Raw genomic sequence first — 24,752 nt, forward strand, 5'->3', positions numbered from 1 at the left:
AGCGTCTCTCACAGTCTCTCAGTTATTGCCTAGGTGTTTTTATGGATCTCTCACAGTCTCTGTATGAGAGACTCGAACGATAAAATTGTTAATTCAGAGATTCGATTCTCTCGTTCAGAGACTGGATACGAAATGAGGATCTCTCTATGAGCGACTCGAGTCTCTCTCAGCGACACCAGAGAGACTTGATGAGGGACGGAGACTCGAGTCTCGCTTTCAGAGACTCTGAGAGACTGAACATTTTTATCTCGGGCTACGCTGTAGGTTTTTCATTAATTACTTCTCTCATTATTAATTTGCAAGGGGCTCTGAAGTAACATTGTTGGTGGTTTGAAGTACCTACTATCTCTTTTTGTCTTATATTAGTTCTTTTATTTTCAATTTTGAACGAGATTTTCCCAATCGGTATCGACGTTTCCATAAGTTACGCACGTTGCAACAAAAGAAAGATGAAAATAAGAATATTAGTACTGCAATAGAAATACAAACAAAAAGTTTGCATGCCGGTGGATGGGAACGTAAAATGTAAATAGGAACACCTCACTGTACAAGAAAAATGTTACTTTAATCTGACCTAAAATATTTCCTCCCCAGAAAATAGGTTTTCGCAATTTACGTCCGCGTAACAAGTTGCGCGTACTTTACGCTAATGTTTCTCACCGAGAAAGGCTGAAAATTACGTATAAATATTTTAGCGAGCGTCGCACTTCTACATGAATATACATGATTTTCATAATACTTTCTGACACATTGCACGTGTAAAAAATTCAATTGCTTTACGTAGATAAAATGTAGCTGTATTCGCATCAACGTCTGTTTGAAAAAATAATTCAAAAGACAGTGTATACAAGTAAATTGTCTTTAATGAAACTTAAAGAATATCCAGCATCTTCAGTAGGTATCGAGAGATTTCGTTATTTACATTGAGTAAAACAATTTTAGAAATGAAATTTCTAATTCTTGACAATGAAACAAAATTATGATAGCACACCACTTTAAGCTAGCTGAGAAGTTGATCACCCCTAATTCATAATTTTTGAGTTGTCTTCTGAGCCCTATAATCCCTAGCGGTTCTATAGTCCTGTATTTTATCATATAAAAAGAGTTCTCATATTTAAGAACAATAAGAAATAAGGAGTTCTGCAGTTGCTGATGTATTTTGCAAGAAAAAAGCGCGTTTTAGAAAATACCACAAATGGCGCGGTAAACGCCATCTGTAGTACGATGCTACATTTTATGATTACGTATGCTCCAACAAGGTCCATTTAAATATATGGATATCTACCTGCTGAAACGAATCCCGGCGTAGCTAATCTCAACGTGATAGGCACGTTACCATAATCGAATAAANTAATCGAATAAAATAATTCGAAGTTTTCCTAAAATGTAGCATCGTCCTACAGATGGCGTTTACTGCACCATTTGTAGTATTTTCTAAAACCCACTGTTAAGACAGCAGGTAAAAGTTGGTCTGTGTTCTGTCGGAGCTGCCTGCGACGCGCTGATGAGATCCAAGAAGATCGAAATCGCGATCCGCGTCTGGTAGTTTCGACAGAATATAGACCACTTCGAATTATTTTATTCAAGAAAAAAGCCTTTGGGAAAAATTTGAGAATTTCAAGTTTTGACCGGAGTTATAGGCAATCCTTAAAAACCTGTATCAAAAAGGTTTCTAGCATTTTTGCAAGAACTCGATTATTTAGAAGTTCATTTAAAAATAGGATTACAAAAGACTAACCTACGAGATTGTATTTTCAAACAGAACTCTCTTTTCACCCTATAATTCCGAAGCGCTGGCTATTTTTCGACCCCAAAACGGGATATTTGGCGTGTTACAAACCTAAATATAACCATCTTTTAATGAATGTCCAAACAATTGAATTCTTTCAAACATGTGGGGAGACATTTCGATACAACTTATTAGTACATACGCAAAACTCCGGTCAAAACTTGAAAGTTTAATATTCTTTTTAGGTATCAGAACTCTTTTTCTCGAAAATCATTAACCATCATTGCTTTTAGGAATAATTACGATACAAAAGTTACACTCTTTGATTTCTGTATAAACAGTACCTATAGAAGAGCAAAAGTAGGTTTATGAAGAATATCAGTCTTCACAATATTAAGGAGAATGAAGTTTTCGAATGAATAACAGGATCTTCTTCAGAAATAGTCTGAAAATTTGAATAAGAAATGTATGCATTTTCTACATTTATTCGATTTTCATTCGCGCCGTTCACTCTTCTAATACAGCACTACGGCAAAGAAGTGTGCAAAATCTTGTTAATAGACCGCTAAAGGCTACGCCGTGCTAAAGATTTTTCGTCGGCTTGTTATCGAATTCGACGAGTGCCTTTCGAACTAGCTAAAACGCAAATAGCAATTTCCTGTTTGCAACGAGTCGCGTTTTTCGAATACAGCATAGAAGGTACAAACAAACATAAATATACATTTATATATCTAACTACGCGTGCAATGCACTATGTGTGTTTAAAATGTTCTTAGCATATCTTACCAAATCCAGTTCAAACTACGTATTTGCATAAGTGATTACTACTGCTGCTTGCATCTACGAAAGAAAACTTGCAGAGAACTTCAACTAGCAAACTTGCCGTTTTATTCAACATTTATTCGGATACAAACATTGCTTATACGAATTTATGCGGAAAGAAAAAACAGATCCTGAATATGCACAGAATACGTATGTCACATATTTTTTTGTAAAATAAGTTTTCTCTTTTGAATAGTTCGAGCATTTACTAACAATAGTCAAGATATTATTCCAGGGTGAAATATACTACGTTTATGTGACAGCTTCTTCACCCTAACATTTATTAATTGATGTTACATTATTTCATTATTAATGACCCAAAAAGAAAAGCTATAAATTTACCTATCTGGTAAAAATATTACCTATCTAAGAAGTAAAGTAGATTGAACCTTCCAGAAATTTTTGCTTTTGTACAAATTCCAGAGATTTAAAGATTACAAAAATAAAGGCAATTTTAACTTAAAAGGAAGTAAAAGCTTAGATATCGCTTATTATTACTAATTACCTACTTTAATTCAATAAATTCCTAAAATTCATCCAAAAACTGTAAAGTCAAAACGTCAGCAAAAGGAAATTAAACATTTCTAGTAACATTTCAAAATATCTCAAGACAATTATGTACCTCAATTTGTTTAATTATTGTAGAGCCCCGCTACTTGTGGATTTACCACGATAAAGTTTTTTATTTGTTATAAATATAATAATTTATATTAAAGTTAGAAATATGTCCACTTCGGTGAGATATTCAGATTGATGAAAAGTGGAAAAGCGACCAACAACAGTTACGTAAAATTGAGTATAAATTGGAAGGAATATTAACATGAACTCACAAAATGAATTTAGTAGTATTTTTCGCAATGTAACAATATGTACACTGAAATTCTAAATAAATTGATGCATTTAATTCAACATTACACTTTACTTTCCAAATAATGTAGGTACTTGGTTTTTCACCTATTGATTTATGAAGAAGATGCGAGGATGGTTTTAAACTCAAAGCACGGGTAGAAACTCATTTTAAATAAAAGTCTCAATATTGCAAACAGTTTATCATCAAGAAACACGGGCATTAAAATAAGTGACAAAATGGCCGTCCTAACATTGCGAAGTAATCAAAGCCATTTTGCTGTTCCCTCATTTTACGAGCATGTTCCGCTGTAAAACTACAATGTTTGAGACCATTAAAGCGTCTTACTTTGTGTCACTAAACCACTAGAACAATTAAAACCTTTCACTTATGATTCCAAAGACAATAATTCTCTCTTTGATCATCATATTTAGTTGATTTAATAATGTCCTCCCCGGGCAGAAACTGAAAATATTATCATCGGAAGACCGTGATAGGCAATATAGATACAGATAATAATTGAGGAAAGAGAATAGCAACTCATGCAGAACTAACATGTTACTTGACGAGCTTTTCCAATTGAAACTTTGTGAAATTTAATCAAGTGTAAACTCAAGACAAGTGGCAGGCGTTCTCTTCATCAAACTTTAGAACACATTAAGTTGAAACTTGAAACTGAAGAAGCAATTATTTTCATGCAAATTTGCCAAAACTGAAAACGAGCACTTGAGCAAGTAAATTACAAATAATTTTGCAGCAAACAATGAAACCTCCCAACTAAACCCGTACCGACACCATCATGAACTCAATATTAGACACACCTTTCTCAAAATTAAACATCGTACTGAGTAAGCATCCAGGACGATCCAGGACGCGGAACATCAGGTAGCAATGGGTAGTCAAACTTAAAAGTAACGGATAGATTGTGAAAAAATTATGATAATTACTATTCTAAGTAACGTTTTCCAGAATAATCACCATTTGTATCTAATAGATACAGGGATGGCAACCCAAATGATCTTGCGGGTCACTTTGGAAATAAATCATAACTCCGCGTGCCGCATATTAAATTATATATCTCTGCATTTGATTCAGAACCACGATAGACATTTTTCGGAACTTATAACTGTAAACTCAATTATTAAACAAATAATATTTGTCATATTGGAATCCGTCAAATGGGAGGAGCCTAAAAACATGGCGCCGATTAGGGAAAATTTATCGTAGTTCCTATAGTGTACCGTGCAATTTCTAAGTTTTTAAATTAAGATAAAATGATGAAGTATTGACACAATATGTGATTGGGCTGTCACAAAGCCTCGGAAAGGAAATTTCGTTGAAGGTGAGCGTGTTTTTAATGCCAATCACATTATAAAATTCGGAAATAACAAATTCCGTCAAGTTTACCGCCTACTTTTTACAAACTTCGGATTTAAAAAGTGATTCACGTTATATAAATTCTGGGTGATTTAAGCAATATCATATCAATGACTGGCACGTGCAAAGCCGATTTAAGAGAACGTTGCAAACACATTATTGCAACTTTGTTGTATTGCAGCAGGTAGGTTCTTAACCTCAAAATACTTATATCGTATCATTAGAATTATGTTAAATCAATTACACAAGAATAAATAATTTCTCATTTTATAATTTAGAATGATTCTAATTTTAAATATTAAGGTTATGGCTGATGGTAAATACTTACTGAAATATAATCATGTGCATTAAAATGACGTAAACAAATTTTTATTCCGGAATTCACTTCTTTGATACCTACTGCTTTGATCCAAAGTTCTATTAGTTTACTTTTTTCTCTAATTTTCCGAATATAGTTTTTACATATATAAAACAGTTAGTTTTTATTGGAAAGTAGTTAATGTAGGTGAAGAGTGAAGATCTATGTCTGAAGTGCTATTGCAGCTTTTCACTGAACATATTAACTTTTTATTTGATTTAACTTTAGAAGAAAACTTCGTCGACTCCATTATCAAAAAAAATTTTACCTTTTTAACGTGTTTTATTATTTTAATAAACAATTTTACAATTTGCGTGCACACTTCCTATGTAAATTTTTCCCTCATTCGAGTTATAAATTTTGCCACCAGATGATGTATGCCCATTTGACGGATCCCAATATTCACTAGAATATTCTTTTAAAACCACTTATTTTTTTCTCGTAATTTTGACAGTTAATTTTTGAATATATGATTGCATAAATAATATATTCTTAAGAGGGTACTAACCGAGCTAGTTATGATTTATGTTCGATTTTGCTAGGATATAATTGACTGGATGGCTGAAAACAACATTTACGTTCATTTTTTTTTTTGTTTGATAAAGAAAGATTAGTACGAAAACATTTTTCTTTAACGTGCCGCCCCTTAACAGAAAAAAAGCATTTGCTTTTAAGAACGCATAAATAATTAATCTTTTCTCCAAAGTCATTATGTTAATACCTACTCCAGCAGACAAATGTAGACGCAGAAGTATCTTGCAGTCAAAAAAGTTTCGTTTTTCTTCTACGGATGTGACTTCGTCAAGCAATAAAAAGATTTTCTGCTTTCATGATCTAGCTGTTTTTATTTGGTCGCAACACCGACATTGAACTTCAATTTTTATCGATGAATGAAATACTTAATCACCTATTAATTTGTCAAAAAATATAAAATAAACATATATTCAAATAGGATTCTTTTTAAAATACATAACTAGGAATTTCTTCAGAAACAATGAAATTTGGAACCGATTTTAGCTATAGATTCCTGTAAAATTTTACTTAAACTTTCAAAAACAGTGTCCGTTTCAAAACGATTACCATGAAAATTTAGTGCTTTTTTATTGCTAATTTAGCGCCCCAATTAAAATTTTAATGCTCCATTCCTTATATGAAAATTAGCGGCGGTTGTAAGCACACCCTAGGGTAGCACAGCCTCATTTCTTAATAAACTATTTAGTTTTCTAAAGTTAAGTACGCTATTATTTAGTACTTTTAAGTGCTACCCGAAGACGACATCCCACATTTTATAAAATTATGCTTTCTTCCCTCATGCATCCAGCTATCACATCCTCGCAGAGAAATTCCTAAAATAAATAATCGATAGGTATAGGTTTAAAAAATAATAGGTAATTACAAAACACAATTACAAACATAATGTGATTATCATTGAAGCCACTGCCGTTTCTGGTTATCATCAAATTGTATTTGAGTGTAGAGGGCACATGGTGACGCGTCCATCTGACCAAGATCCAAATGCACCCGCATTAGCTGATTTCACCTGCACCATAGGTATGAATTAATAAAGTGATATTAGATGAAACAACCAAATTAGTGTACAATCTCATGTTACTGCATACTCGAAAGCAGAAGCGTAATTTTACAACATGTAGGAGGAAATTCTTCCAGAAGCACTAAATACGGTATTATGGTGCACTTACTTTGGGCAACAAAATAGAGTCTATTAAAATGTTCTATCTTAGCTTTCGTTAATTTTTCATCAGCACTAGTTTTCATACAAAGAATGAATTACTAAATTATCTATTAATTAGAGCATAATTAGATGTGCTATAGTGAAAAACATAATATTCAACTTCTTCAAAAACCGCCCACAATATTGCTAACAACTTTTAATATACATAAAAATCATTTTTAAAACTGTCCACCTATACTACAAGGAAAGTTCCAATTTTCGCACATCTCTGACTAGTTTGGCTTCTGTTATTCTTTCAAAGAAGAATATACATATATAGGTAAGGCAAAAACTGTTGATCAAATACAGAAATTCTACATTTCTTTATCTGGCACTTTTCCTTTTTATGTAAATGTGTAATTTGATTAGTTTTATCAACCATGTCTAGGTATCTGAAAAGATCACCTGCTTCTGTAAAAACTGTCAAACTCTCAAAATCTTTTAAATAAACCGTAACACACCTCAAATGATACCTATTAATTGTACATATTTTTGAATTTGAAAGAATTTTTTTAAAACGCATCATTTATTTCTAAAAGATGATGAATGTGACATTGCTTGTATAAGAATATCCCTACGTTCAGTTCTCATTTCTCCACTAGTGTATATAGCTATTATATTATACAACAAGTAATAAAAATGGAGATTGATTGTACTATCCCGTGTAACTGCACCGTTAGCTGACTTTATGTACGAGTAACTTCAGTAATTCTGTCTTAAATCTTACTTTGCCCGCTCAACGCATTAAAACATAAGATTAAAGGGAGTTGAAGCACCTCAAAAACCAATTTACCTGCCCTTAAATCACCCGCTGCGCCTCCAGTCGCGATAGATCACCACCGCTCGTAATTTTACACTTTTGCTTAAAAGCGCGGGCGGTTTGATCCGAAAACGGCTAAACTTGGTTGGTTAACGCCGACGACAACGACAACGGTGCGCCCGACTGCTTGCTAAGCTTTTCGGGAAGTTTAATTGCACATTGCGCCTTGTTTCTATTTAACCCGATGCGACACACGATTAACTCACTGCAAAGTGTTAACCGATGCGGCGAATGGTAAAGCTTACCCAAAACTAAAACAAAACATCCAAGAAACAGAAGGCACAGGCAATTTTCCTCTACAAATACAGAATCTTAGACGAAAGCGGACGTGAACAAAAGTAGAACAAAGACAAAAGCGGATATACACTGGCTGAAGGTATTAATTTGCTTTGGTTTGGTTTGGTATTAGCGTATGACGATGTTTGACTGCACATTCGCATATGTGCAGCTACTACTTGTCTACTGCAGACGTATTGGAAGGCCCCAGCGGCAGATAATGAAAACGACGCATTTAGTGTAAGAAAACAACAAAAAAAATGGATTTTTTTCAACCTAAATAAGAACAATATAAGTACACAGGAAGCTCGTATTTTCTAAAAAGATGCATGGTTAATTTTTAAAAATATACAAGGGTAACCCTAACTATTCATTTTTTTATATTCCCATAAATAAATAAAGACATGATCACTGCGTCCGTGTCGTCTCTTCCCACCGTAACCTTACGATCCTAAACTGAAGACGTTTAACCAAAGGCTACAATAAGAAACGACAACACGAACGAAGTAAGCCGTATGTCCTCGTAACGAAGCAAGCTCGAGTCTTCCGGAAAAATGAAGATTTTAATCTGGAAAATCCAACGGTAGCAGAGATGAACAAGGTGAATATACAGAGTGACATAAATACAATTTCAAATTAATAAGCATTTAAGTAAATAGTATGAGATCAACAAGAGTTTGTGTACATATTACATAAATAAGTGCATACTTAGGAACACTGTGTAAAATGAACTACTATTATAAAATAAGCATTTGAATAAATAAATAAAATTCGTTACAGTATGTTCAACAATTGAGGTGGTTGTATGAATTTGCTTTAGCATTACATTCATCACCATTTAAACGAACACCATAAAACTACGAACATGTTGGAGAAGTTTGCAGACAAATTCATTCAGGACATGCCTCACTAAATGTAAATTTGTGTTAATTTGTCCCATCCAACCTCAGGATATACACTCGTGACGTATATTAAGCATGCTTTCATTTTTAAAGTTTTCTCGGGAAGAAAGTCTTGCAACGTTTCTAATACCCATCTCAACATTTTGAAATGACATACGAGAAGGAATTCTCAAAAAAAAATGGATGTTTCCGTTTATTATACTTTTTTGATAAACAGGTGGAAAAAATTGCTAAAGTTTCCGTCTGCAAGAGGGGTCAGTCCTAGGGGTGGGGTTTGTGGGAGCACCTTAGTGAATGTAAGTGATGGTTATATCACCAAAGAATAGAAGTTCAATACCTAACAATTAGAATGTACAGTATGTTCTGTATGTGATGGAGCCAATGGCGAATTCGGCCCGTGACAGAAGTAATTGGACATATCGACATATGGCATATGACTAATTTACTTTAGCCAAACAACAGGAAACCTTCATGGTGGAATTGTTCAATAACCACAACATTACATAAACTTCTTCGCCATGGGTGGGATGTGGATCTATTTTTATTTCGAAAATAACCTGAAAAGATCAGAGTTTGGAATAGGACCATTAACCGAGTTCATGAGATCTGTTTAGGTTATTATCAAAATAAAGGATACCGTGGATAGAGAAGGTTAGAAATGAAGATGTATTAGTAAGAATAGTAGATCAGAGAACTATGGAAGTCAATAAGAAATAGGCGAGATAGGTTAGTAGCACACCTTTTCAGGCATGAAGGTCTAGTTAGAGACATATTAGAGGCAGAAACGGGAGTTAGGAGGGGTAGAGGCAAACCTATATTAGATTACTGTTCGCAAATAGTTAAGGATGTGGGTTGTTCGAGTTTTAGGGAAATGCGAATATTAGATCAGGATAGGAAAGAGTGGAGGCACATGTCCAACCAGTCTTACGACTGACGACCTTATGATGATGATCAAAATAAAAGTAAATCTACAACCTTCTCCCAGGCAACTTTCTGTCTGTCTGTCTGCCTCCTCTGTCTGTTTTTATAGGGACATTATATAAGACATGAACAGTAAGTAATTAAAAATAATTTATGCTACTTTTGCTAATTGTTTATTGATTACAACATTTGCATTAACCTTAGACAATTTACCTATTAAAAGTAGTTTAACGGGCAGATGACGCTAAATTTGCCTAATATTTTGGCATGTTAGCCACTTTATAGTTTGTTAGAGTATTTGGAGGACTTAATAACTAAGAAATAAACACTAAATAACAAGACAACACAACAAGGATGGATGATCTGCGATAAAATTTAGTAAGCTGTATCAGATAAAAAAGGGGTTAAGAAAGAAAGTCTTCAGGAAAATGGCGAAAGAGGAGATAATAGTCGGTGAATGAAAGTAGGGTAGTAATAAGATTTGAAAATTCTGGAGGTAAGAAATAAAATGTAATCCCAAATAACCGAAGATCGTAAAATTGTAATTAGGGAAGGATGCTAACTACGAATGGCATGAGTTAACCATTTTAAAAATGCTAACATTGTAATAAAACGCGTGCCTTATCAGTAGTAGACGGCTGGCAAACCCACGCCATCCGTTCCTTTTTAATTAATCAGCAGTAATGCAAGTTTTCTTTAAACAATCAATAACTTCGATCGTGGAGTTACAAAAAGTCTTTCAAACGACTGGGTCGGTCTCTTATCGTGTTAATAGTTAACGCACATGGTGTATCGCTATTTTCCGTAAGCAACAAAATCCTCCAAAGTTAAGAACAAATTCAACAAATAATTAATTAACCAATAATAAATAAATTGAGTGTTCAAAAGTGTTTTTTTTTAAAAGCTTAAGGAATAGCACCGACCTTTAACTCATGCGGTTGGTACTCGAAGCTGAAATGGTTATAGGCAATGTTACAAGAAAGTGCAAGTAATAAAAGTTATTGATGTTGATAGAATTGACTACAAAAGAATTTGAATAGGCTGTTCGAAATATTTACACAGAGAATAATAGAAAGGTACAGATACAAAAGAATTCGTGTAGAAATATTTACATAGACGCCAAGACACAGAAATATAATGCAAAAGAATATTGTAGCAGGTAATGCCTTATGCGAATATATATTAATTTTTTTATTTTTAACTCTTGGGAGTATGTAGCGTAATCCGCCACAATATTAATAACGTCATAAAAATGAAAAACAGAATAAATAAAATGCTAAAAAGTTGATGAGAATCTGCCTCTGCTAAAATTGTATTCCTGTTTTAATATAAAACCCATTATTAAAAAATGAAAACAAGAATACTTCAAACTGCGGTTTAATAAGAAACGTTTGATACGGCGGTTTGATAAAACAATTTGTTTCGTAATCTTTATTAAACAATAACTAGACGTTTCTTTGAGTGCCAATGCATAACGTATTATTAAACTTTATTCGAGGAAATTGTTGGCGTTCTTTTCTTTTTCCATTAACAAAAAAAAAAAAAACGAATAACTGGCGCTTCTGTATGAACTAGGTTTCGTCGTATTAAATTTGAGAGTTATTTTTAGAAGCTTTTAATTTAAAAAGAGAGTTCACCCCCAAAAGCTTCGAGGAAAAGTAAAAACTCTAATTGCTTAGCCTTAAAAATATAAGATGAATTCGGTGTTCCGTTTAACCGATTTCACTAACATCGAATACAAATCATGAAGAAAGAATGATCATTTGATAATGTACACTTATTAAATATACACAATACATTTTAATTATAGTGGGAACAATATGACACAACATTTTTAACTTCTCAGTGGGAGGTTATGGTCCGATTTTGAGGATCCCAAATTTTGACATATCTCCACGTTTTTAGGTTCCTATAGTCGAAAACTAGTTTTTAATTTACGAATGAAATCATGGGATAGCTGCTATTACATCAAACTGTCGACATATGACACTTAACTACTATAACCTAACCTAACCTAACCTAACCTAACCTAACCTAACCTAACCTAACGTAACCTAACCTCCCGTTCAGTGATCGACTGCAATATAATGACAATTTCTTTTTTTACGTATACAAAAGAAAGTAGAATGCTATATGTAACTCTAACAATTTTTAAACTGCATCATTAACTAATGTAAAGTATCTCAGTAGTAGATGTGTTCATTTGTTCTTTGTATAATAAATAACATTTTTTTAAATATTGTATTAGATATAAAGAATCTGTTTATGCTATTATTTTTTAATACAGAATTCAAACATCGAAAATTCCTATATTGTGGAACGAAGTTCTACATTGCATGGCGGCAAGCACCTAACCAGTAGAAATTAGCGTTGTCAGGTGATTTTTTTTTATTCTTTAATTTTTTCACTGAAATTTTCTTGTTTCTCCGGATATTCTTATAACGAAAAAATGATATAATCATTGTTTTTCTTTAATTCAAATAACAAATATGTACAAAAACAAAAACGGAAACACAAGTAGCAAAAGGCACAAGGATACATACGAAAACAAAGTGACAAAAAAAACAAAATAATACAACAGCAACAATAACAAAGACAAAATAAAAACAAGTAAGCAATAGCAGAAACAACTGACAACTCGGATTATTTACAGGACAGGGTTGTTAGTAAATTTGATAGAATGCTTTAGAAGGAAAAGTAGTGAGAGTGAGGGTGAAGACACTGGTTTATAGAAATACGTAGAATTAAACAGGACAGAATTCAAGAGAAAGCAATTAAGAGTAAAAGCAGATATTAGTATGAGAATGTATATAGGTATGGTTGAAGTTAGATTTCTAGGAAAAAGTGATTGAGAGAACAATAGAGTTTAGATTGAAAGGAAACCAAGGTATGCACAAGATAAGAAGTAGAAAAGAATCGAAATAATATTTGAAGTGAAATAAATTTGAATGAAAAAGAATGCATAAGAAATAGTATTAAATATATACAAAAAACATACATTATTCCATCACAATCTTAAGTAAATTATATAAAAATTCCTTTTTCTATAAGCTAGCCCTGAATTCCCCAGATTTAACAACGGTACTCCAAAATCGAATGTGGTAACATGCATCTCTTTCCCTTCTACTTACTGCTTGCAGAAAGAAAGAGACGTGACTAGATCCAATAATGCAAAAACTTGAGTCATTCTTGGACCAATGTTGGTCATGTTGTGTCATATTATGACAAGATCCAACGATGCACTGATGAAGGCATGAGCAGAGAAGTAAAGACATTTGTTTTCTCTTATTTTCGTTATACATTAATACTGAAATTATGATAGTAGGTGTAACCTGTAGGCACTTTATTGTACGGAATATTGATATATCCACAGGCTCGAGAGGTCAATTATTTGAGGAACCCACGGAGAAAATCCCACACGTACACGGCTGACACTAGACCTTTATGAACGATGAGATTAAGTTAGAAACTGTCACGTAAAATCGATTGCCCATATGATGAAAGACACAAGACAGCTATGCTATAAATAAGTGTACACAAAACTGCTATAAAACAATGCAGAAGTCAAGCTTCTCTACGTATATTGGGCCCTTATTACATAAATTGAGAAACACTGTTTGCAATGATAAGGGTAACAAGTATTTATTGCCAAAAGTCCACCTAAATGAAAATATATTTTACTAAATCCGTTCATTCATTTCCATAGATTGTGAAAGATACCAATACAAAAGACATTGGCTCCGGGTCTGTATAAAGTATTTTGAAACGAGATTATGGTTTCGAAGTCGAAGTAAAATTTATCTATCGTGCGGATTTACTTCTATTAATTCAACGAACTGGGACACCGTGCACACTGAACAAGTATATTTCATGAACTGTGACAGTTAAACGTAGTTCCCACATCTGAAGTTCTGTTTAATGTGAGTTATGAAGAGAAATAGGTTCACGTCAAAACAGTAGCCAGGTACAAGAAATATGGCTTTTCGAAGCACAAGAACCGCGCGGCGAAGTTAAACGACTCCTTCGCTGCGGATCAACGAAACGAAATGGGAAAACTACGAACATTACCTTAATAGCGTGTCATTTCTACGGCTATAACTCGAAAAAAAGGAAATGTTACCTACAACCGCAATATTTTTATAGACTTTGCGACACCGTTGAAACCATTAAGGGCACATTAACGGAAAAATAATATTTTTACTGTAATTGGAACAGTTTTCTTTAGTTACATCCATTTTATTCGTTTACGTGATGAGTTTTCTTTGTCTTTCAAGATAAATAAGTGCCTTTATACTTAATAATTTTTTGGCACCAAAAATGGCCGATCAGATTATTCCGAAATATACTTTCGAAACAAAATATTGTTCAGCTAGTGAAAACTGAAATATTGTCACAATTTAACCATCAATAAGGAATATCAGTAAAATTTTCCGATACAGGACGACTACCTTTGATGTAAAGACCATAGGACGATCGACCCCAGAGGTATATCTGGATTATTTTTTGAGAGTATATTGGTACTAATGAGATACGTTAATCCTGGAAACTTTAGACCTCAATCTATTTTGGTTTTTGAATAAATCAAAAAAAAAAAGAAAAATCAGAAAATATTTCGTTTCTCAAAAACGGCTTAACCGATTCGAATGAAATTTGTAGACGTTATAGTGGTATATAAGAGCTATATTCGGAAAAAATAACAGCTCATAATCTTTATAATAATAAAAAAACAGTTATTCTACGATACCCAAGTAACCTTACAAAATTATTAAATGGAATGGAACCCCCAAAGAACGAATCCTACTCCTACTTACTATCATTGTAAAACATTGTAAGTTATCCACAACGCGTTGTGGTATGTAATGTGTATTGTGTTACAATGGGTTAAGGGGTTTGAGGTTTCAATAGTGTTGTAAATTGTCAAGTACCTCGCTTTCTATTTCATCGTCTCTCTCTACATCTTATCTATCTGTCCTTGTTTTCTCCTTTATTTATGACTTTTCTGTACTTTCGACCACTATTCGCCTATCCTTCTCTTGCCGGTTGCTAATACTTCTGTGCTGTCTTTCTCTATCTCACCACTTTTTCACCCTTAAGTAGCGTGCCATCGGTACCAAGAAGGAACCGAGCGGCATGGCCTAGAGGTCTAGACCATTGCTTAGCATTCGGGAGGACGCCGGTTCGATTCCGGGTCCGTCTGCCTTGGTCCAAGTTTTTCTGTGGTTTCCTTGGATCACTTAGGCGAATGCTGAGGCAGTAATATTCCACAGATAATCTTTCACTCTCTTCTGTCTTCATTTCGTCCGTCTCATCTTTCTCACCCGAACCACCACCCACCCATTCCCACGATTCCTGAAAGCAGGCTGAAGAGGGCCTTCCGCCCTACCTTCCGGCATAGCCCAGAGGGACTGCCCGCCCACCAGCATTACTGGCTGGTGGGAATGAAACACCCAAAAGTTTTTGAAAGTTTTTTTTACCAAGAAGGGGAGTACGAAGGTTGCTGCCAAGTCGCACGTTTCGTTTCATTCACCGTTCATTCACCGTTTTATTCACCGTTATTCACCGTTCTTGTTTCACCTAGTGTACGCCGATTGAAGGCATTGTATATATTTTAAATAGATTCAATAGATTCTACTACATTTACAGTGTTTTTCAATCCCCAACAAAAACCTGCAACCTTTTAATTAGGATTGCTAGGACGTTTCATGCGATAATCTAGCCGCCGATTCAGAGTCACCGAATCGTATGAAACAAATAGTTTGCATGAATGAATTAATGTTTATATTAGCATTTTCAGTTTCACTTGATGAATATAATGCATGTAGTAATTAAAGAAATTCACATCATAACATAAACACTGACCGATATTACGAAGATCTAACATTTTTTTTTAAGTACAGCTATGTCAGATATCCTAGTGAAGCAAATGCAACCTGTGACAATCCAGCTAAACTTTTCGTTAAGCCGCTTTTCGAAGCAATACTGCTTTCAAAACCGCTTAGAAGGAATAAAAAGAAGCGAATTATTTATAAAGGCTGCGGTATATATTTACGTATAATATATGTATAAGGGATAAGGGATAAGGTTGCTTATCAACCCTCTTAACACCAGTAATGGGTCTCCTTTCTTTAATAAATCAAAGTACATCTGCTCCTGTCAACGAAAGAATTTTTTGAGATCTTTGCAGTCCAACATCCGTAATATGAAAATTCTCTCTCGTTTTCGTATTATAATACCTCTTCCACCAGGCCGGTGTAATTTCATCAACTGTCATTACCAACTGTGAAGTTTTGCAGACGTTCAGCTACCCACATTCAACCCGCGCTCGTCCTAAATATTAATGGGCATTAGCAGGTATCTATAACTCTGGCAAACTTGGTGAAACGTAGCTTCGCCACCCTCATCACCTAAATTTAATATCAACAACAAAAGTCAGATGATGCGAACCAGAGCTTCGGAACACTGAAAATTTTATGATACAATCGGCCTAAATCGATGGCGAAACTGGCAGCATGATCAATTTTCAATAAGTATTAAACATATAATATTAACATGGATGTTGTCGGACATCCATACATACGACTAATATTTAATCCTAAAGATAAATAAAAAACTGTAATAAATACTTAGAGGTAAAAATTCTATCAAATTTTTTCTTTCATAAATGCCTTTATGTAAAAATTTACTGATTTTTATACCTTATAAGGATAAATAAACATGTAGGTTTTTGTTTTATTTTCAATATTTTTTATTTTTGTTAAGTTATAATAGGTATATTTATCGTAATCGTTTCTGCAGTTTGTCCGCTCCTGATTCATTCGAATTGTTTTCACAAGTCCCAGATTCTAGGGAATTTACCGACGAGAACGACGGTTAGCGAAAGTAGTCTCAAAGAGTAAAACAAAAGACGAAAGACGCGTAAAAGACAAAAGACGCACAAAAGGCGGAAGCCTTGAAAAAAGACGATAAAGACGAAAAAGACGGAAGACGGTGAAATCAATGAAGTGTATATTGATGTGCCGTTTCTGACCATTAAAAGAAGTGTATCAGGATAACTATGCGATACCGGAAATCTTTTACTGTACACGCCATTATGCTTCTTATTATTTATATTTTATTCATTAAACATATTCTAAAATAGCTAAACTAGATTCGTTTTTATTAACCCTAAGCAAACTAAAGAAAAAGCCTACAAAACCTATAAGTAGAATCAAGGCTATTGTATTTGGTGTCCCTCAAGGAACAATACTGGGTCCACTATTGTTTATTCTCTACAGCAACGGTATTATTTATTTATACCTATGTAGTAATTCGCAGGGTACGACCTAGATTGATTATTCAGGTTATTCAGGCCCTGATTATCAATTACGTTAAGGATTCCCGAATACAACAAAAAACTAAAGCTAAAACTTTGCAAATTTCAAATTCTAATGGACAGAATATTACCTAGCCAGCATTATTTATTTTGGGTACGTAACGTTAAACGTTGCGTAATACAATTATAACTCTGTGAAAAGTTGTTCAAAACTTTAGCTCATAATTACTGAGGGTGAAAACTTCGGAAGAATATTTTAGGCATTCTCTGAAATTTACGCATTACTTTTACAGATTAAACAGGGGGGTAAAGTTAAATATTTAACGTCTTACCTGAAAAGGGTCAGACGGATGTCCACAGTCATTTTAAGTTTAAGGTTATTTAGAAAATGAAAAATAAAAATATTTTACATTAAAAATTACCAAAATTTACTTTATAAAAAAATCATAACCGCCGAGATAAGAGCCTCCAGTTATAATCCCACTCCTGCTAACTTCATACTGTTGGGTTTTTAGTAGATGTATGTATACAACTTCTGCTCTCAACTCCCAACACAAGTACCTACCTACTTCTAACTACAAAAGAGTGAACGCAATTGGGATCCGTCAAATGGGCATACACCATCTGGTGGCAAAATTTATAACTCGAATGAGGGAAAAATTTACATAGGAACTGTGCACGAAAATTGTAAAATTGTTTATTAAAATAATAAAATACGTTAAAAAAGTAAAATTTTTTTGATGATGGAGTCGACGAAGTTTTCTTCTAAAGTTAAATCAAATAAAAAGTTAATATTTTCAGTGGAAAGCTGCAATAACACTTCAGACATAGATCTTCACTCTTCACCTGCATTAACTACATTCCAATAAAAACTAACCGTTTTATATATGTAGGTATAATAAAGAAGTGAATTCCGGAATAAAAATTTGTTCACGTCATTTTAATGCACATCATACGAAAATTATAAAGTGAAAAATTATTAATTCCTGTGTAATTGATTTAACACAATTCTAATGATACGATATAAGTATTTTGAGGTGAAGGACCTACCTGCTGCAATACAACAAAGTTGCAATAATGTGTTTGCAACGTTCTCTTAAATCGGCTTTGCACGTGCAAGTCATTGATATGATATTGCTTAAATCACCCAGAATCACCTCACCAATTACATAACGTGAATCACTTTTTAAATCCGAAGTTTGTAAAAAGTAGGCAGTAAACTTGACGGAATTTGAAGGCTAGCTTCCGGATTTATTATTTCCGAATTTTATAATGTGATTGGCATTAAAAACACATTCAACGAAATTTCCTTTCCGAGGCTTTGTGTCAGCCTAATCACATATTGTGTCAATACTTATCATTTTATCGTAATTTAAAAACTTAGACATTGCACGGTACACTATAGGAACTACGATAAATTTTCCCTAATCGGCGCCATGTTTTTAGGCTCCTCCCATTTGACGGATCCCAATATTCGATTTAAAGTTAACGTCAAACTCGAGTTAAGTAACTGGTAATTAGTTATAGGCAGATTAGAAACAAAAGCATTTGCATATCTAAACTGGCAGTTGAAAGTTACGAAATTACTTATATTGTTGTACATTAGACCCAAGTCGTTCGAAAACTGATTCGACTTAGTACAACTTCTCAGATGTACAACCGATTCTAGTTCGAAATACTTATCTCCGTCGGTTTCTCCCACTCCACACGGATGCTTTTGAAATACAATACGTATCATTAACGAAGACGCTTCTTGCCGTCATCAGCGCCGTGGAATGAATTTAGAGTAACATTTAAGTTCTACTCTTAGCTTTCAAATTACTTCAGCGATAGAAGACCAAAGGGTCATGCAACTTAAATAAAGTGATGTACGGAAGCAGTACTGTTTGCTCGATTACTTAAGGTTTATTTCAAATTCTGCTGCAGAAGTATTTCCACTGAATTGCATTAAATTTGAAAGAACATTGCAAGCGTAATTTAATCAATTTAAGAAGTTACCGTTTTCTTTGCACCCTTTTGATGGGATCGGCCATTTATCTTTGAACACAATGGACTCTAAAATTGAAAAATAAACTCCTACTAACGAGCAAACAACAGTTTTATCCACTTGGCATCAAAATACAAACAGAGTTTCGTCAACTAAGTTGGTATCATCAGAAGGTGATTAAAACGAAAAAGCATAATAAAGTTAATTTTTAGAAATAAAAAAAAAAACAAAAACCGACTTCAAGACTATACCTACATGTACAAACCTAAACTAAAAAGTAGAAAATAATATTTTAATTACTTCAAGGCAAAGTGCATTACACATTACAGAACAATGGACAAAATCATTAATATTTATATACATTTATAATTTATAGTCAGTTACTTTGGAGTCGGTGCCAGTCAAGAAGGACGGTTTAATCCTGCATTTATTGCATTAAACTTTTCGTACGATTTCGTTTATCTTTTTTTGCATTCATAAATTAACTGATTATAAATTGCAAATGTATATAACTATCAACGATTTTGTCGATTGTTCTGTAATGCACTTTGCTTTGAAGAAATTTAAATATTTTCTACTTTTTAAGATTGTACATAAATATATACCTACCCTCGAAGTCGGTTTTTGTTTTTTTCCAAAAACTTTATTTTTGAGACTTTTAATGTGTATATAATATATTGTTTTTGTTGATTTTTTCAAAAAAATTTATATGGGACCACCTCGAAAGTATGACCTACCAAACAATTGAATTAAGAACCTCTTTCTTTTTGAAGTAGGTTAAAAAGCAACCCAAATAATGTAGCTATTTTACAAAATATTTAGTATTATTGAATCACTTTGTCGTCAAGAAACATTTTTCTGCTTACACAAAAATTGTTAAAATATAAAAAGATCAGAAACTCTTCAGGTAGTAACTGATAATAAATAGTAAATACATATAGTTTGTATAACAGTCTTACAAAACTGCAAATGTAATTAGTAGATACAAACCGGTCCGTGCAATAAAACAAAATATGCTTAACGATCTGTATCCTTTAACAACAAGAATAATTAAGAGTAGAATTAGCGCCCTTGCGGCGCTAAATTATACTGATAAGCCCTCCCTAAAACCACGGCATAATCCACGTGTGTCCCATAAATTAACTCCTAACAACCCTTATCCAAAACCAGCCCTGAACTATAACTCGAAAAGTATATAATTATGGTAATTAACATAGAAGAATAAAAATCCTATTCTTGCATACGTACCTACATTAAAGGTACAAAATCGACATGCAATTGCATTAGAAGTAAAAATAATTAATCAGAAAAATAAATATAATATGAAACATAAAATTTCATAGTCTCTAGGTTTCTAACTGCTGAACTATTAGCTTCAACGTGACGTACTGACTTTAATGTAATAGGTGCTTTATAAAAAATTACCACTTAAATTTTTTTTAATGTGGCACATGATAGCACATCTTGGGCACACTTCAGCACAATTTTTTTTAAGAAATTCTAAAATGACGGGTTTTATTCCATGTAGTCTACTACCACCTACTAGTGAGACCTGGTATAAATGGAAACTGACAACAATTTTTATATTGTATTTTACTTTATAGATTAAATTCAAGATGAAAAATATGATTTCGTGTCGACTATCATTTTTATTAACGTATACATCGTACTTTCCTGCCTATAATATGGCGAGCACATTTCAGGATAAAATCGAGTTCTTCGTGAATAAATAATTACCTTTCTTCATTGTCATGCAAAACAACAAATTCTGCACCCACGTTATATCGATTTAATAAAATGTGATGCTATTTTATTTGCCAAGGAAAGTAAACGAATAGCCATCGTTTTAGTTAGCACTGGATTGAAATATGTCTGGAATACATGCAAACTGCTACGTGCGACAGATACCCGATACTTAGGAATTGATTTTCTATTTTAAAGAGAAGTTTATTAGTCTTGTACAGTACGAAATTATAACATTATCAGATGACGTAATTCATTTGCAAATAAACGTTATTATGATCCATCCTGTTTATAACTAATAGTAACTATTGCAGAGCGTCCGATGTATTTTGCTAATGGGTATCACCGGATTGCCGAAAAATTACTAGTAAAATGCACCAGTAATGGCGTCAGACCATTAACCATTTTATATTATAGTACCTACTGACACGTAAATTACATATCGATGTATTATAAAATCGGGGCATTGTCGTAAAGGTAAGGCAACTCTTATTGTTATTAATTTTTGTCCGTAATTTTTTATGTCGCGCAAGAGAAAATGTATAATAAAGTGGAATGAGTACTGTATTTTTCTTAAAGATAAACATTTTCAATAGGGCTCCAATAACTTTGTTTTACATGTATGTATCTTCATTAAATTAATAAGATTTTTGTCTATTTGCAAATACAGAGACCCCTTCGAATACTACTCTATAAAGACAAATGGCCTCTATCCTTCCACTCGCTAATTAATGACGATTAAATATCAAGACGCTGCAGTCTTAATCAATTTTAAATTAATTCGAAAAGAACTGCAGCTAAATATTCTTACTAGAAGTTTTAAATATAACATGAATTAAAAAATTTTAATTTAATTATACACACTGAACGATTGCCTATTAGGGAACATAGTGGTCACTACAATTCTCCCATAGTTAACAAAGTAGCTGTGCTAATCATTGATGAAAACAAGCGCCCCAGAGATATCGTTTTGCATTCAGGAAAATAACGATTAAGAACGTGTTGAACTTCATAGCTCATACGACTCATTACAACACCTTCTTTTGCACATTTCCGATGAAGATGGTTACATGATTAACATTCCGCTCAAGAATGTTAAAAAGCCCAAATTCGTTTCATGTATGCAATTTTACGCCTATAGATTTATGATTAGAGATACACAAGACCTTACTTTTCATCTCCTCAAAAATCTTTTTAATCAATATGCTGTGGGTATATATGCAAAAATGATCACAGAAATGCTTCGGTTTATTCGGTTTAAGCAAACAAAACTACGTGCTGAAAATTAGAACCATTTACAGGATGCTATTGAATCAGACGCTATTACAGCTGACAAAGGTCAATGAGTGATGCTTCCAGCATCCGTCACAGATTCACAGCGATTTTCAAGAACTGGGAACTCACGTAATCAATTCATCCACATACCAACAAATATTAAAACGAAAAATATTGTTTACTCCGAAATTTTATAAAAATAGTCTATTTTCATAAATAAAGTGTATGTAACAGTATTTCAATATTTGTTTAATTTTTTTCTGATAACCTTACACTAAGTACAACATACCTACAATAAGTCGGGAGAAGCCGATCTACGGGTATTCCAGTTTTTTATAAATTTAAATGCGATGTTCGTCTCTTTATTGATCGCTTAAAAACAATCCTAAATCCGAAATAAATACTTCTAAATATCTCTTTACAGACAGTTTCGGTGAAAATGTTTCCCGGCTACTTTCTGGATCCGCTTTAGTTCATTTCAGGAAGATAGCCCTTTTAGTCCCTTGGGTTTTGTTGTCGTTTTGTGCGTAGAGATATTTACTTGTCTGTATTATACACAAAGGTGTAAGAAAACAACTTAAATAAAAGAGAAGTTGGAAAACCAAAAAAGTATTTAATGGCACACACTCATTTGGAAACTTCCTTTATTTCTTACTTGACCAAAAATAAATAGCGAAATTTCAGAATTAAGTAACTTGCACAATTAAGTTTAAAACTGGAAAAATATTCAAATATTTTTTTTCTCCAGAGAGCAGATGGATCATCGATAAACAGCAATTTGTATTCCGTGGATAAATTTGTCGACAAAAAGTTTCCAAACAAGGCATTCATCCCTCAAATATATTTTTTATTAGAAATGATTTTTCATGTTCACGAGACGCAATTTTTTCATTTCTCTAGGGTTATCATCATTTCTTTTCTAGCGGATCCTTTCTAAAGTTTCAGGGTGAAGGTTTTCCATTTAAATGGCTATATCAACAGCTGTTTTGTGAAAAAAAACACGTGCGCACAGATTTGAGTGATGGCTCAACCAGAAGAAAAGTTCCGCTTAGATTTTAGTAGTTTACAATACTATATATGCGAATAAGGATAATGTTGATTATGGAATTATTACTAACAATTACGTAAACCTCAACTGCTTCCACTAAAAGTTGATTATCGCTATTTATTAGTTAATAAAAATACTTTAACCTTTTATGTACAGANAACATCAACAATACGCTAACAATTAAAACATGATGGCCGACCAAAGCAACAATATGCTAACAATTAAAAATTATAATGGCCGACAACATCAACAGAGTGATGGCTCAACCAGAAGAAAAGTTCCGCTTAGATTTTAGTAGTTTACAATACTATATATGCGAATAAGGATAATGTTGATTATGGAATTATTACTAACAATTACGTAAACCTCAACTGCTTCCACTAAAAGTTGATTATCGCTATTTATTAGTTAATAAAAATACTTTAACCTTTTATGTACAGAGGATTCCATTACATCTAAAGCCATAAAAAACGTATTTAATGATGGTATAACCGAAGGTAACATTGCCATGATAAGAAAATCTATTTTTCAGAAATAATAATATTTTTCAGATATACTGTAGTTTCTACATGAGTAGGTTGATTCCAAACAGGAGAACGGATATAAAATTATTACCAGCTTCAGAATAACGGGCTCTCAAGAACCCTTCGTGCTCATGATTCAATTTTTCGAAAAAGCGGAAGATACCGGAGGACGAAAAAACGAACCAACTCAAAAACTTAATCTTCACACAAGTATTTAGAAGACGTTTAGAAATCCAAAACGCGCTTCGACACACATTAAAATGTCATCCTCAATTAGATATATTAAACAGGTGTCTTTATGTATGGTATCATATGAATAATTTTCCAAAATTTGTGGAATTACTAACATACTTTAAAAGTACTGAATCATTTTGCTTTCGAAATTAAATTTTAATTTAAAAGTACCCTTCATTCCAAGTTAAAACATTATTTTAAGTCTTTATTCTTTCTGCAATGTCGGTGCACCTTCATTTGGTAAGTCCGATTCCGTTTGATTAAAACTGCTAGTGTTTATTATATAACAACCTGGTGTTTTTAATTCAAAAAATTAATATTTTTAAGCTGTGTAAGGTAATTTTTCCTTACAATTAGTGCAGCGAGAATGTAATTTGAGGTTTTCCATAAACGATTTGTGAAAATCTTTTTCTTACGGAAAATGTTTACTTTTAATACATACATTAAGGATATCTTCGGCGAAACAGACAGTTCATGGTTTATTCCCTCCGTAATGCAAAGAAAACATCATAGAAGACATAAATATTGTAATATTTTAAGTATGTTTTGTATGCAATTTTGCACTGACAGTTTTCGCTCTGAGTGGAAGTGTAATAAGGTTTTCACGTCAACCTTTAATCCGTGACGATGTAAACATAACTCTCAAGACGAGAGATATAAAAATAATGATGTATAGCTGAAGCTAAAGTTATAGTGCGACTCTGGCTCGACTTTTTGAGTGGTTTACAACCCCCCCTGATGTTGCAGGCATGTAGACAATATAATATTTGTATTAAAAAAGATACGGACTTGAGATTTATCCGCAAAAGTTCTCCAGCTAATCAAAATATTGGTACCTACCTGAT

The 24,752-nt window shown here is 33.2% G+C and overlaps 1 protein-coding gene across 1 annotated transcript in view; it reads right to left on the minus strand.

Annotated features, from left to right (window-relative positions):
• LOC108736690 (out at first protein) overlaps window positions 1-24,752 on the minus strand; it is a 163,082-nt gene that overhangs the window by 137,411 nt on the left and 919 nt on the right. The window lies entirely within an intron of this gene.

Source organism: Agrilus planipennis, unplaced genomic scaffold (genome assembly GCF_000699045.2).
Source record: "Agrilus planipennis isolate EAB-ADULT unplaced genomic scaffold, Apla_2.0 scaffold12, whole genome shotgun sequence".
NCBI lineage: Eukaryota > Metazoa > Arthropoda > Insecta > Coleoptera > Buprestidae > Agrilus > Agrilus planipennis.